Source organism: Mya arenaria, chromosome 2 (genome assembly GCF_026914265.1).
Source record: "Mya arenaria isolate MELC-2E11 chromosome 2, ASM2691426v1".
Lineage (NCBI taxonomy): Eukaryota > Metazoa > Mollusca > Bivalvia > Myida > Myidae > Mya > Mya arenaria.
This window is the reverse complement of record NC_069123.1, coordinates 42,613,937-42,631,002: the sequence shown is the minus strand read 5'-3', so window position 1 is coordinate 42,631,002 and position 17,066 is coordinate 42,613,937. Positions and strand designations below refer to the sequence as shown.

The 17,066-nt window shown below is 34.8% G+C and overlaps 1 protein-coding gene across 1 annotated transcript in view; it reads left to right on the top strand.

The window, feature by feature from the left end:
* The first annotated feature begins 3,983 nt into the window (after nucleotides 1-3,983).
* The window catches only part of LOC128223859 (cadherin-23-like), a 33,344-nt gene continuing 20,261 nt past the window's right edge, over nucleotides 3,984-17,066 (top strand). The window contains exons 1-4 of the mRNA XM_052933292.1: nucleotides 3,984-4,122; nucleotides 4,763-4,935; nucleotides 11,960-12,059; nucleotides 12,461-12,631. The gene's annotated coding sequence lies outside the window, so the exon portion shown is untranslated. The remainder of the gene's footprint in view (nucleotides 4,123-4,762; nucleotides 4,936-11,959; nucleotides 12,060-12,460; nucleotides 12,632-17,066) is intronic.

Sequence of the window (17,066 nt, the reverse complement as noted above, 5' to 3'; positions counted from 1 at the left end):
GCGTAAAAGATATTCCTTTTAACATGACTAAATTCATTCATGATTTGAATTGAAGAAATTAAGTTCATATCAGACAGATTAAAAATAAAAGATGCACATGATTTCCAAAGAATTGTGATAACTCAAAAGTAATTAGAAGTTTTCAAAATTTGAATGAGTTATTTATAAATGAATTTAAGGACACTATTTAAGTATGTTCATAACTCAAAGTAATTAGAAGTTTTCAAAAAAGAATGAGTTATATATAAATGAATTTAAGGACACTAAATAAGTATGTACATAAACTGGAAAAGGGTGATTTTATCAACCATGGTTAAGAACAAACATTTCCTCTTTCTACTTCAAACCTGCATTTTCATGAGTATGTTGTTCTTGGCCTTAAAAACAGTATGAGTAATCACCTCACGGACAAACATTTTCTGTTTCTCTGTTGACATTGGCCTTATAGGGTAATCTCTTTTCGAAGTCAAACATTTCATTATGCTGTTTCCCTTGACCTAAAAAAACAATGTGGTAGATCTAAACTCAGATCAAGAGAAACTCAATATATGATCCGATGTTAACTTGATTTATACTGCAATAAGATACTGTGGTTTATTTCGAAAACCTGCAAGATATGCGCATGGCCGCCCCCTACTAGCACAATCCGGAATCTGGTCCAGTGTGCCCCTGGCAGTGCCGTGGGGCGGGCACACTCCTAGTCCAAATAATTGTACGTTGGCGGATTTTTTTTAGATTTTTGATATGGCAAATCCTTCACGTTAGGGATTGGAAGAATCCCGTATAACACGTCTATTATTTTAGACTAGGCACACTCCAAGCCTGTCTCGGTGGCATCGTTCGCGCTCCGGAGCAAGAGTCAACTTACTTGGATCTGAATGTTTTTGAACTAAAGCAAAACAATAAAAACATATCTTTCAAATTAATTTTGTAGCAATAAATTATTGAATAATACAGTACATGTATAAAACTCTAGATCGTTTGTAGAATGGACGTTTTATCTATTTATTGTTGTTATCCGGGAACGTAACGAAACCGAAACCAATCAGATTTAGGAACCCACTTATTACTCGCATGTATCTAATTCATTGCATGCATATTGGAATATACTGAATTAGGGGGTTATATTTTAAATCTGATGAAATTGATCCAACAATGCCATAGCTATAGAGACTTGAACAAAAAAATGTACGGAAATTCAATGGAAACAGATTTTGTATTACAGGAATCCACTTATAACGCACATATTTTTCGAATGTACGACGAATTTTAAGGCGTTCTGTTTATGCACATATGTTGTGTTGTTTTATTTTGTGTGCAGAAAAGGTACAAAACGTTATTTCAGAAATCCACAACACTCATACACACCCAGGCCATAGTATGATGGGGCATCATCACTCATGGCCGTATTTATATAGCATTGCAATTTAAAAAAAGTGTTATATCATCGATACACATGCATAATTATGTTTGTTTTCTGCAATAATGTTTGCTTTGTCTGTATTTATATTTACGTTGGTTCTTGGTTATATTTACAATGTACGTTTATAATCGTGCATAATAATACAGTTTATTTATCATAACATACAAGCAGTGTATACAGACGGACAGACAATTTAACCATGTAACTATTTTTATATTAAAAAAAAGAGAGAATAAGATCAGTAAGTTTGCAGATACTAGGAAACGGGATAACTATTATTGTCGGACAATGTTACATGTTGGTTTACAATAATATTTACACCTCAAACTTCCATTCCTTAAATGAACTGCCTTTCGGCAATTGCGTTCATCAATCGTTTCCGGTAACAGTCTGGCCGTCCTATTTACAGAATGGGTAAGAAAGGATTACTGAAAGGTAATCCGAAATAAAATGAAGTATTTTTTAACGTTTATTGAATAAAGTAATGAACTATTGCTGTAAATATAAGCAATGAATTGCGGGGTTGATGTCATTATCAGGGATATGAACGCAATTGGGCTGTTCAAAGTACGCGTGGCGTTCTTTGGACTCCACACAATTAGAACAGCCCAATTGCGTTCATACCCCGATAATGACATCAACTCCGCAATTCATTCCTTCAATTAAAAACAACATGTATAAAAATGACGTTGACGGCGAAAGATAATACCAACACGAAAATTAACAATGGTACTTCGCGAGGGTCCCTGCTGGGCTTGAAGAGGAACAGTCTTGGCGTGTGCACAACCAAAACAGGACATCTAAGACGTTGCCGTGCAAAGCAAATGACAACAACACGAAAATATGCAATGGGCTTTTATCATGTTTGTATGTACCAAGGTGTTGGAGAGGTTAACTTATTGATGTCTGCATTCAAACAACGAATAACTGATATATTAATATAACCGTGGGTATCCGATTTAAATGATTATACTAGAGCAAGATCACACAGATTACTGTTTGCAAATTTTAAACTTCAGTCTTATTTGTCAAATGCTAATATATTAAAATATCGGCCACACACAGATTAGAGATATATAGAAACCGGTAGATAGCACAAACCTGTAGCAATACCGCGTACTGTGATAGAAATGACTTGCATGCTATTTACTTGAAAATAAATTTCATTATATCCTTGAATGCTGGGACCAATATCTTACTCCCAGTTGAATGTCAACTGTATAAAGAACTAAGAAAGCAATACTTGAAAACGTAGTATTATACCGCACCGAATATACCTATTTTTATTGTATTATTTAAATCGCATTTATCTGTTTCTGTAAACAGAAACTTTGCAATTTATGTTTATTATAATACAATGGAATTAAGAGAATGATATTTATTAAGGGTAATATTGTCAACATAAACTACTTCACCCTTAAATAAAACTATATCGATGCTATATTGTTTGGTCGCATGATTTGTTGTGACTTTGATAAGTTGCTGATTTGAATGTATTATACCTTGACTATGTTTAGAAACATGGTTCGTAAATATATTATGCATACACATAGGTATTTTTGCCTAGATGGATTTGGAAATAAACGGTAAAACTGTTATGGTACTTTAATTGTTAGAATGCGCACAGTCATCCCTGCTGTGCTACGATAGTAATAGTATTGGCTTATGTGCAGACAACACCGGACATCTAATAAGTTTCCTTGGAAAGCAAAAATAACAAGAATATATTTTGAGTGGTATCGAGTAAGGATGTGCACTGCCACCCGTGCTGGGCTTGAATAATAATTCTTGTCGCGTCTACTACACCAAACACTGGACATCTAAGCAATTGCCGTGCACTAGCTGTCACCCATGACGGGAATGGACAGTAATACACGGCGTGTGAGCGGCTGAAATGAAACTCTTAGAAAATAAATCAGTCTTCTTGAAATAAGTGAAAAAGATGAACTTGGAACTTTACCAGTTGAAGCCAGTTGAGAAGTCTAGTTCTTTGGCTGTTTGTCTTGGTCATTGTCTTCGTCTTGATATTGACTTTGTGTTTGCTTAAGTCGGTTGTTTTTACTCTTTTGAGGGATGATAACTTCAGCTGGGAAGAGAAGTAAGTGAACTATATACCAGCTCACCGCGTAGAAAAAGGAATAACGACATTGCATTTATTATCTTGACTTTAGTTTGAATTGTTATGTAGACATTCATGCCTAAAAGTACTAGTATTCGATCACAAATGGTCCATGGAAAATTCAATGAAATATATTATATATCATTGTACATGTAAATATAAAGATCAAGATTTCTTAGTGCATAAATTTAATTATCATTTACATAATCCTATTTTACAAGTTTATGAAATAGATAAACGTTATTTGCATTTTTAAATTTGACCTCTCATCGACATACTGGTTTCGTGTAATCCAATTGGATTTCTGTTGTATTATAAATGGCTATTAAATGCTTTTACTACGTCGATTTGGGGTAAATTTTATTTAAATTTGAATTATAAATCCCTTATGAAGTATATTCCAATATGCATGAAATAAAAACATCAATTATCAAATATAAATGAATTGTTAGTGAATTCCTGTAAATCCGATTGTATTCCTGTTACACGAATACACCGTATTTCTGCTTCGCCGTGTTCCGGTTTTATCCGTTTGTGACTATACGTTTTGCCTCAAGAAATTGCGCGCGAAGAGAAAATGGTAAACATCGTGATCTTCACTTTTCTTCGTCTTTTCCCCTTAAATATCAAATCTCAATGTGTCTGCGATGCACCGCTAAGTGAAATGGAATAAATTATGTCTTGTTACAATATACAGGTGCTTGTTTGTTTCTGTCGAACCATGAACAATTTCAGTTGCAAATTTTAAAATGGCGCATTTTGCATGGTTAGTCCACAGTGAAATGGCCGTCAATGAGATTTGACTATAGCAGACTTGAAACACTCATTATTGTAACTACAATAGGGTGTTATTTATGCTTAATTTATATCCTATATTTGCCACTCCAGATTTTTTTTTCGAAAGAACCGATTTCCTGCATTTTGGAGTATCTTTGGTGGAATAAAATGCTTAAAAATGTTACATAAAAATATAACATTTCATTTTAGTACTGTAACTTTTGACACAGTTGAAGTTAATTTATTTTCTACATGGTTTAAATTTATACAAAAGCAAATGTGCATTTAGAAGAAATTTACCATTTACCTACTAAACTAATACTAAACACGCGTGTAGGAATGATGATTATGCTGTTGGATTGGCGGAAGTGGTTGTGATAGGTATAGGAATAACTACTTTCCTTATTATGAAGAGAAAAGTAATGTGGTACCTCTGTTTGCAGTGCCATCTCCCTGGATGTGAATGGGTTGTCTAGCAGCTACAAGTATGGTGATGCTTCTAGAGAGAGTAGCTGGATGGATCAGACTGCCAGTATCTGTTGAGAGAGTATCTGGATGGATCAGACTGCCAGTATCTGTTGAGAGAGTATCTGGATGGATCAGACTGCCAGTATCTGTTGAGTATTTTATGTCATTACCATGCTATGTCAGAGATTGCATATTATTGTGGGTAGGGGATGTTTTTAGCCAAAGGCCAGAAGAGCTTATGCGATGGTAATGTGCATCAGTGCGTCCGTGCGGTCGTGCGTCTGTACGTCTGTAAACAATTGCTTGTGAACATGATACAGTCTTCAGTTTTGATTGTATCTCGATGAAACTTGTACAGTATCTAGATATCCATTAGAGCTGGGTTCCTTTCGAAAACCAGCCAGATCCAGATTGTTGTGTAAACAATTGGTTGTGAACACGATACAGTCTTCAGTTTTTATTGTATCTCAATGAAACTTGTACAGTATCTAGATATCCATTAGAGCTCGGTTCCTTTCGAAAACCAGCCAGATCCGCCCATGAATGCCTAGATTATGGGCCATGAAAGTTTTAAAGAAATGCTCTCTATTTTTAGCCAGGTCTGCATGAGCGAATTCTATTTTTAGCCAAGTTTACATGTACATGTAAATTCAAGTCTAGAGTTAAGGGAGACAATTTGCAAGTCTAGGATTTTGAGAGACATTTTGCTTTTTGCTTCTGCAGCTGATTTTGTGAATTACTCTGCCTTGTTCTTGTTGAAAGCCCAAAGGCCATTTTTTAGCTTTAAGTTCTGTAGTTTGCGCATTCATCTTAACAAAATTGGTTGTGAATGAATGAAAAAGTTATGCACCTGGTGTCATTACTGGCCACACCCAGGGTTCACAGGTTTGGTAAACATAAATCTGGAAAGGTTTTAAAATCTTTTTGTGTGTTCATGCATCCATCTCAGCACAATTGATTGTGAATGTTTGTTCAAATTGATCAATGTTGTCCTAGGATGCCCTTGACTTTGACCTTTTGACCAACTTTTTTTAACTTTTAAAACTACAGAAATTTTTACTATGAGTACAGCTTGAAAGCATTTTTTTTTGTCAGATGACTTTTACTTGGCACATATTAAAATAGTTCATGGAACTAATCTGCTTACAATACTTTCTGAGCTCAGATGTTGAACGTGCTACGTTTTCAGGTAAGCCAAACACAAAACATAAACCATATGTCTGTTGCCTTTTACCCATACATACATGCTCTGGATTGATATGACCACAAAACCCATGCCAGTAGAGCATAGGCCCTTTTGGGCCTCTTGTTTATTAAAGCTCAGCATTAGCTTTTGTGATAAGGTCAGAATTTTTTTGTCTTCACCATTTTTCTGCTAAAAACTTTACTTCTTTTACCATTGGAACAATTTCAACTTAATTGGAATGCAGGAATGTTCTTTATGTGGTCCTCATCGAGTCTTCAAAATGGTCTCGGCCCACATCAAGATTCCGTTCTTTGTTAATTATATACAGGGGTCGACACTTGCCATTTTTCCAAGTGATTCCGAAGGGACACCAACATTTGAATGTAATGACTAGTTAGTAGCACATTTTCTGACATTATAACCGCTGGCAATGGCAGAGAAGGAGATTTTGGCCTCCAAGTCAGAAGATTGGGATCAAAAGCGGTAGAATGTCTAAATCCCTTTTATTTTTTGTCAAAAACAAAGATGGATACAATGTTAACAGTCATCGCGAAAACTATCAGTCCCACAGTCTTGACAGGTAAATTTTGACTCAGTCCGACTAAATTTGTGATGGGGTTGGTCTGTCTGACCGACAGTATTCACGGCCAGGTGTAAAAAAATATCAAACACCGCTTAAAAGTGTTTTTATCAATGAAATTATCAAATGACCATTTGTTTACAAATCCAATTTCGTTTTTCCAGTAGTGTAAATGTCGGAATGTGTACTAAGTCAAACACTTAAATAATAGTTTCAAAGGTTCCAAACAATCTTTTCCTTTGGAATATGTTATTCGATAACGAAAGCGGTACCGATACGGTCCAAAGAATACAAATTGCCAAAAAATCGACAATCAGAATTTTCATTGTGTTTAAGTGCGAGGTCTATCAAATCTTTATGAAACTTGGTCAGAATATTTGTCTACATGTTGTCTAAAACATTTGTGAAAATGGGTCACCTCAGATTAAAAACTAAGTCAAATCTTAGGAAATATTTTCCCAATGTCATGAAAAATAAATCTTAGATGACGTGTTGTGTCATCTAGGGTCAAAAACTAGGTCTCTGGGACAGACTATATTGGAAAAGCTGATGTTTTTATAAATTGTTCATTTTTCCTCAGGCAAATGGAAAAGTTTCTGTTGATCAGGTTAATTGTATGTATGATATCTCTGATAAGTAAATATGGGTCTTTTTGGTAAAAAGTACTAGGTCAATAGCTCAAATTCTAAGTTTGCAGAATTGCATCGTCAAATAAAAAATAGGTCTTTAGGCCAAATTAATAACTTGTTCATCGGGTTTCCCACACCTATTTCTTCAGAAAAGCAAAAAATATATTTTTATTTTTTTTATCACTTGCGCCCACTCCATCTAAAAAAATAGTTATTTTTTTACGAGCGCTAATTTGTTTATTAGAATGTAGCCTTTTCCCTTGTAAGCACCGGCTAGTCTCAATCATGCAGCCGCTCTCATAAGAGACTATGAACGATATAGACCCAGATACAAGCGTCTAGATGATCGACATTTATTTCACTTCCTGATTCTTGAAAATTACTTGAACAAATGTCAATTCTACCACCATTTTAAAATTGATTAGATTTTGGACAAATGTGTTTGTTTGTACCCCCGACAAACAAAGTTTGAAGGGGGTATATTGGAGTCATCCTGAGATCGGTCAGTTTGTTGGTTTGTCGGTCGGTCGGTCCGTTGCAATTTACCTTGTCCGGAGCATAACTTAAAAACTACTGGAATTGGATTAAACTTCATACAATGGTAGAGCATAATGAGAGGAAGTGCATTGTACAATAACCATAACTCTATTCTTGCTTATTACTGAGTTTTTGCCCCTTGTTCCTTTTTTTTGTCTGGAGTATAACTTGAAAAGTACTGGATCGAATTCATTGGAACTTCATACAATAGTAAAGCACAGTGACCGGAAGTGCAGTGTTCAAGAACCATAACTCTAGCTAAACTAATTACTGAGTTATTGCCCTTTATTATTTTTTGCTGTCAATTTGTTCCAGACATTAATTTGCAAATTACTTGATGGAATTTATTATAACTTCATACAATGGTAAAGTACAATGAGAGGAAGTGTAGTGCACAAGAACCATAACTCTATTTCAGCGTATAACAGAGTTACTGCCCTTTGTTACTTTTTCTTGTCCGGAGCATAACTTGAAAACTATTGGATGGAATTTAATAAAAATTTATTCAGTGATAGATCATAATGAGAGGAAGTGCAGTGTACAGGACCCGCAATTCTATTTCAGCTAATTACAGAGTTACTGCCCTTTGTTACTTTTTTCTTGTCCGGAGCATAACTTGAAAACTATTGGATGGAATTTAACAAAACTTCATACAGTGATATCATAATGAGAGGGAGTGCATTGTACAGGAACCACAATTCTATTTCAGCTCATTAGGCCAAAAAAAAAAATGTCTTGTTTCTGGTCACATGCCTCAAAAAAAACAGGGTCGGTAGGTAGGTTTTTTTTTTTTATTTTTTTTTTATTTTTTTTATTTTTTTTTTTTTATTCAAACCTTTGGAATGAAATAGTATAGCGTTTGAAAAATGATGAAATATTGTCTGCCAATACAACACCATCAAATATGGCTTAAAGGAAACTGGACACAAGTTTATAACCATATTTATGTATTTATTAGTTTAACAGAACAACAACAGCACTATTACATGACAAGAAGCAACAAGTCCAAGACTAGAATTTGAAATAATCTCAAGAAACAATTGTCATTCTTTGTCAGAAAACAAATATAAACATGGATGGAAGAAACCGTAATACTGGGTATTTAAACATCACAGAGACAAAATCTAACTAAGTGTAATGTCAATGGTTCTTCATACAGAAAATTAATTTTAATCCTTTAAAACATTAAAAACGAAGGTCCAAAAATGAAACGTTTTAATATGACGTTCGGTATTTGAGAGAGACGAAGTATTTAAATCCATTCACTCAGCATAATGATTCACGCTTCGTCGGCATTATTTTGCCTTAATTCGTCCGATTCAAATAAACCTTGTATATGTGTATAGATACAGTACACTCCACGCGGAACTACCACTTTCCGTTTTCCTCGGCGGATTTTGGTCATCGCAGACACGACATCCAATTGATCATAATCCTCTTTCCTCGGCGTTTTTACTCGTTCACCCACCGAGGCTGATCAGTGGACCGTATAATTACAATCGCCGCGTTACTCGGAGGTAAAAACACCGCGAAACTCGGAGGAAAACCGATAAGAATCTCCCACTGTATCTAATTTTGTTCAATTTATTTGATATTTTTTGCTACACCCGTAATTATTTATAAAAATAATTTATTTCGCGTACCTAATTTTCGGACATCCAAAGGACATCAATCGTAACTTTCACACTTACCAAGTTTCAACCTTACCTAACCGTATACACCACTGTTGACAAGTTAATTAGTAAATGCCCATCCTAAACGATGTATTGCATGTAGAAAGAGGAAGTGTGAAATATTTATTGTAGGATTAAATAAACAACAAGGGCAATCAAGGGATTAAGAAAACAAAGACATGACATTTTTGTAAAACGATCTGCCAATAATAAAACTTTACCACACTTATAGACTGTAAGAAGCAATTATGTACAGTTATACTTAATATTGAATCCTCAATAAAAGTCAACACATTCAATGATATAGGTAACTAATTAATGTGATGAATTAAAGTTGAAAATGCAAAACTTAAGTTACATTCGAAAACACCACTCAGACACATTAATCCTGCATAACAATATACATGCTCTCCATGAGATCCTCGTGGGTAAAACTGTGAGTTATGTGACGTCACACAGTGAGACTGTTTGATCTGAAGCCGATAGAATGTGTTATTCATTTCAATGCATTTATAAAATGGTGTTTAATGGGATTTTAATTAACTTGATGAAGGATTTACACTTATATGCGTAATAAATAAGTTTAGAACCATTGATAACTACGGATACATTAATAAGTGGTAAAATGCAAATTAAGAAATAATGACCGAAAAATATTCACACTTACAAAGTTCTCAACACCTTCATTACTCCAATCTAATTAAGTTCTCAACACCTTAATATAGTAAGAGAAAGATGACAATAACAAACACAAACGCACGCTATGGTATATCTTTTAATTACATAATGTGAAAAACAACAGTTGTTTGACGATGCTGATGAAAATTTACAATAATTGTTTTTAAAAAGAAACTTACTGTACTTTGAAAAATTAAATGTCTCATTATTTAATACTATTTTAACAGAAGCAATGTACTGTAGTAGCTATGCACAAAACGCGGAGTTCCGCGATTAGGTCAATAAATCGATACGATCACCGGCGCTACCGGCAATAAAACTCTCCATAGAAAACGATTAACTCGGTGCAACTCGGCGAAATTTAGCGAGGAAAAAGGTTGCGTACTCGGCGGAAATCCGCGATAAATTAAAAACGCCTCCGAGTCACCGAGGAAAGTGGTAGTTCCGCGTGGAGTGTACTGTAGTCTTTTGAATTACGAAAATGTCGGTGCCAAAACTGTCATTCTCGGTCGAGGCATTATTTGTTTTACGATGGCCCTTTTACGATATCTAAACAACCATACAACTTACCGAACATTTAGCTTCAAGTCGGACATTTTCTCGCTCGCCATGTAAATCGATGAAAAGACTTTTTATTGTTGTTTGCGAATGGGCAACTTTAATGACACTACAACCGTCGAAGTGCGAACATTTGTCTATTTTTATGGCTATCAAATGCGTAACAGACGTCGTCTGCGCAGGGCCAGCCATCTTTGACACGGCCGTATAAAAAACACGTCACGAATATAATATTACTGTCGGATAGCGCGGTTTACTCTTCGGCGCCGGGACCGGGAATCCCGGCTCACTTTACGCTAATTATAAAAAACGGTCTTTACGCTATTAAAAAAAAAAAAACGGTCGGGGGGTAAAAAGTAGGGTCGGTCGGGTGACCAGAAACAAGACATTTTTTTTATTTGGCCTGACTGACATTCCTATGTGCTTCATGCAATCCAATGAGTTTTACCATTCACATAAAAACATCAAACAAGCCGGATTGTGTATATTTTTAAATATTAGTCAAAAAGGATAAAATAAATGGTTTCAGACTGTGTGATTGGAAAAAGGTATTAATCAAACTTTTTGTTGTATTAATCACACTTTTTGTTGCGAAGAAATGTTGGTGGATTTTTAGATGTTCATGTGTATATTTAAACTATATATGGAAATCATTCAAGTGTTAAATATTTATGCTGATTGGTTTTTGTCGATGTATATTCTTGAAATATTTTTTGCTATATAAAAAATCAGTATTTGCAGTACAAAAGAAGTAAAAGTGTCTTTTGTTTTTCTATTACTTGTCTAAATTTGAACAAGATATGTCAAAAAAGTAAGGAAAATCTGCAAGTTTAAAAAAGATAGGCGTTAAATTCTGAGAAAGCCAAAAATCAATCTGGCGCTTTCTGGAATTTTCTGTGACATATTTGGTGCTGAAATGGTTTTCAATACGGTGTAGGATTTTTGTAAAATCTCTTCCAGAACTAAGATGGCTACCAAGGCCAATCGTGTAGTCATTGCAAGAGTGATAGCTGTAGTTTATATTAGATTGCAAATGCCTATATATATTTTGTGAGTTATTCTTCAAGTCACCTTGACAATTTGGCATATTGTGGTGTTTTGACTGTCTATAAACACATTGATCACTAATTGTTTTTTGTTAAATTGAACAGTTCTGTTACCTTTGTTTATAAGTGGATCAGAAAAACATAAATTTGACAAGTTGAAGCATTTCAGTTTGGCTTCATGACATTTTCTATATAAAAAACTAGTGGAGTTTTGTAGTCTGTTTTTATTTTTTTTATTTAAATAGGCTCAAGACCACAGTTTTTATTTTTATTTTATTTAAATAGGCTCAAGACCACAGTTTTCTGCCAGACCCCCCACCCCGCTGTCCCCCGTCCCCCATTGACCAAGATCTGGATGTGAATACAGAAAAATGTGAAAAGCCAGGTTAGTGTCCAGATGAAACATATAGTAAAAATAACTGTGGCCTTAGACCAACATTTGTTCAACAAATTCTTGACTCAGAGATTGGTCCACTTGATCATGCAGACCAACTCTAGTGGGTGGGGGGTGAAGAGATATGAATGTTAAAAAACTGTTTTACAGAGAGTTTTTGCTTTTCTTTAGTTACCAATTTGAAGCTTACTATTGTTTATGATTTGTATTTCTATGATATATATGCACAAAAATCAAAGAACTTAATCAAAGATAACATACACACTGTATCATGTTTTTTAGTTCATGTTTATCTTTAAATCATGTCTGTGGAAAGATCAAATTGAGTCTGATCTCCATTTTAGAAAATATAGCTATTTATTATTCAATTTCACTTTTATCTACATTTCTAGGACTTGTTCTGCTGAGGCTGTGACAAAAAGTGATAGAACAGTACTATATGACTGTATCTAATTGATCTACTGCTGCTGTTCCGACTAAATTTGAGATGACTGTTGGGTCACTGAGGGCTTGGCGAGTATAACAATCAATAGTCGTACATCACATTTGTTTAGAAATAGAAGGTAACCGTGTTTGTGGATATTCATAGGGCCGAACTCTGGTGTTTGCAATAACTGATAGGACCAGCTCATTTGAATGAACCCAAAGAGTATTGCACATATTAATTGCTAAAGCCACTCATGGAATATCACTATATTTATTTAAGGGGCTACTGATCTTTTGTTTAATCCTCATGTCTTTATTTATTTAAGGGGCTACTGTTCTTGTGGTTAATCGTCATCTTGGAGGACTCCTTTGAGAGCTTGTGGATGCAGTTATCTGCACAGCCGAGTTATCTCTTTAGGAGCCTTCCTCTGATGTTTGAAACATAATTATCTTTCTATAGATAGCGTTTTTTTTCTTATTTCGGGAATGTAACGTATACCAGTGACATTTGGATTTTGGAATTATACTACAGCTATCTGGTTGAAATTTGGCCAGTTGACAGTGCTTAACCGAAGAATATTGATGTTTGAGTATGAAATTGTAAATCTAATAATACATAATATAAATTAATAATACATTATTTTTATGCCCCCTTTTGAAAAAAGTGGGGTATATTGTTTTGCACATGTCGGTCGGTCGGTCGGTCGGTCTGTCTGTCTGTCGGTCGGTCGGAATACCAAATGGTTTCCGATCAATAACTTGAGAACGCTTTGACCGAGGGACCTCATACTTGGTATGTGTATTGGTCATCACCAGCAGATGAACCCTATTGATTTTGAGGTCAGTGGGTCAAAGGTCAAGGTCAGTGTGACCTTTACATGAAAAACGGTTTCCGATCAATAACTTGAGAACGCTTTGACCCAGGAACCTCATACTTGGTAGGTGTATTGGTCATGACCAGCAGATGAACCCTATTGATTTTGAGGTCAGTGGGTCAAAGGTCAAGGTCAGTGTGACCTTAACATGAAAAACGGTTTCCGATCAATAACTTGAGAACGCTTTGACCCAGGGACCTCATACTAGGTAGGCTTATTGGTCATGACCAGCAGATGAACCCTATTGATTTTGAGGTCAGTGGGTCAAAGGTCAAGGTCAGTGTGACTGTAAGCTGAAAAAAGGTTTTCTGATTGTCCATATTTTATTTTCTTATATAGTAGACAGTAGAAATTTATATGTCACTAAATGCATGAGTTGAAGTATCAGTTTTCAGTGAACATCTAGTTTAATTATGCCCCCCTTCGAAGCAGAGGGGTTATATAATTGCTTTGCACATGTCGGTCGGTCTGTTGGAAGACCAAAGCTTGTCCGAGTGATAACTCAACAATTCCCGGACCTATGGTCATCAAACTTGACATGAAGATTAGGTATGACCAGTAGATGACCTGCCTCATATGCATCCAATGACAAATCAGCTGTCATTTCAGTCCATGCATATTTCATTCAATTGTCCAAATATTTCTGGCAACTTGTCTTATATAGTTTTGACATTTTAACATTTACACTCGAGGCAAAAGAAATAAAAAGTGAGTCTGTTTCATTAAAGGGACTGTACACCAGATTGGCACTAAAAAAGTTTTCTTCTGCAACGAATCTCAGGGCAATTATTTTGTTTGCAATAATTGACAGGACCAGCTCATTTCCATGAACCCAAAGGGTATTGCACATATTAATTGCTAGAGCCACTGATGGAATATCACTTTGTTTATTTAAGGGGCTGCTAAACTTTTGGTTAATCCTCATCTTGGAGGACTCCTTTGAGAGCTTGTGGATGCAGTTATCTGCACAGCCGAGTTATCTCTTTAGGAGCCTTCCTCTGATGTTTGAAACATAATTATCTTTTTATAGATAGCGTTTTTTTTCTTATTTCGGGAATGTAACGTTTACCAGTGACATTTGGATTTTGGAATTATACAGCTATCTGGTTGAAATTTGGCCAGTTGACAGTGCTTAACCCTTTACTTCATGTAAACCTAAGCCATTTCAGGCTGCCAGTTCATGGCTTATCAGTTCATATCAGTACCCCTACTTCATAGGAGATTATTGATATTATTGGAATTTTAACCCTAATGTATTACAAACCTATTTTCTTAGTATTTCTTTTGGTTTAATCAATAAGTCATCAATGTAAAGTTTATAGAGAATTAAATTTCCAATCCAGTCATATAAATTTTATTTTGTTATCTAAATTATTTCCGCATGATATTCTTAAACAAACAGAAAAATATGTCAAATTTGATTAAAATTAATTTTTATTACACTTATTTATCAAACACAACACGAAATATTATATAAACAACATATTTTTAAAATTCATTTAATGCAACCTGAATTGAAACAAAGATGGACAGAATTAAAAAATAGTTCACAACAAAGAAGCACGGTATATTTATATATATGATACAGAAGAAAAAAAAAGTTGATCAACAGTCACAGTACGTATAACTTTCGGTTATTTAACACTACAATGAACAAATAAAGTTATTATTCAACTACTAAATGAGGCCTGCATGTTATTGTTTACTAAATTTATATCGTTTATTGCATGTCCATGTATTGTCATTTGGGTTTGATTTTAAAAATCCTCATTTCTCGTATCCTTGTGTGCGTGACGCCGAGGTCTGAATTCTCGACGTCGTACTCAATGTCTCAAACTCATTTTAATTGAAGCCAGAATGTTCCGATTCGTCAGACAAACACTGAAATATAAATGACATTATTCAGGAATGTTGTTTTAAACTGAAGTTAACAAGGGCAGAAATTAGCTCTACATTGCATTCTTGTGTATTCGAAAACACGTGTTTCAACAGCTGATCGATGTTAAATTGGGTCATGTCAAAGTTTAACAATAGGGATAGTCATTATTTTATAACACATTTGTACTTACTTTCAATTTGTAGAAGCAGATGCGCATTTTTATGACCGGATTAGCGAAACAGAAGTGACACATATGTCCCATATAATGATTTATGGCCTTTGTTTATACAAGCCAGATGATTTTTTGTTTATCCAACATGGCCGACATTTTGACACGTTTTCGAACCATGACCTGTGACGTCAGGCGCGTGATCAATAAAATATAGTTGTATTATTGGTAGTTAATTATAACTTGCAGTATTGTGTAAATTTCCACGAGGAAAACGAGACAGAAATGCCCACAAACCTGCGCAGTCAACGTTTTACGCATCTTTGATACCAGTGACCTTATTTCGCGATTTTCCGAAATTCTTTAAATAGTAACATAGTGTTTTTTTTAGTGCATTGTATTTATCGATGTTTATACTTCATGAATATGAATTTATAGCGCATAAACAAGCATCAGGTATGAAAATAAATGCCCCTACATTACGAATACGTAGGATTACGTATCTATGAAGCTATGGATAAAACGTTAAGATCCGTATCTATGAAGCTATGGATAGATAAGTAAAATTGCGTATCTATGAAGTAAAGGGTTAACCGAAGAATATTGATGTTTGAGTATGTTATGGTTAATCTAATAATGCATAATATAAATTAATAATACATTTATTTTCTTATATAGTTTTGACAGTTTAACATTTACACTCAAGGCAAAAGAAATAAAAAGTCAAGTCGGTTTCATTAAAGGGACTGTACACCAGATTGGCACTAAAGAAGTTTTCTTCTGCAACGAATCTCAGAGCAATTATTTTGTTTGCAATAATTGACAGGATCAGCTCATTTGAATGAACCCAAAGGGTATTGCACATATTAATTGCTAGAGCCACTGATGGAATATCACTTTGTTTTTTAAGGGGCTGCTGACCTTTTGGTTAATCCTCATCTTGGAGGACTCCTTTGAGAGCTTGTGGATGCAGTTATCTGCACAGCCGAGTTATCTCTTTAGGAGCCTTCCTCTGATGTTTGAAACATAATTATCTTTCTATAGATAGCGTTTTTTTTCTTATTTCGGGAATGTAACGTATACCAGTGACATTTGGATTTTGGAATTATACAGCTATCTGGTTGAAATTTGGCCAGTTGACAGTGCTTAACCGAAGAATATTGATGTTTGAGTATGTTATGGTAAATCTAATAATACATAATATAAATTAATAATACATTTTTTTTTTTATATAGTTTTGACATTTTATCATTTACACTCAAGGCAAAAGAAATAAAAAGTGAGTCGGTTTCATTAAAGGGACTGTACACCAGATTGGCACTAAAGAAGTTTTCTTCTGCAACGAATCTCAGGGCAATTATTTTGTTTGCAATAATTGACAGGACCAGCTCATTTCCATGAACCCAAAGGGTATTGCACATATTAATTGCTAGAGCCACTGATGGAATATCACTTTGTTTATTTAAGGGGCTGCTGACCTTTTGGTTAATCCTCATCTTGGAGGACTCCTTTGAGAGCTTGTGGATGCAGTTATCTGCACAGCCGAGTTATCTTTTAGGAGCCTTCCTCTGATGTTTGAAACATAATTATCTTTCTATAGATAGCATTTTTTTTCTTATTTCGGGAATGTAACGTATACCAGTGACATT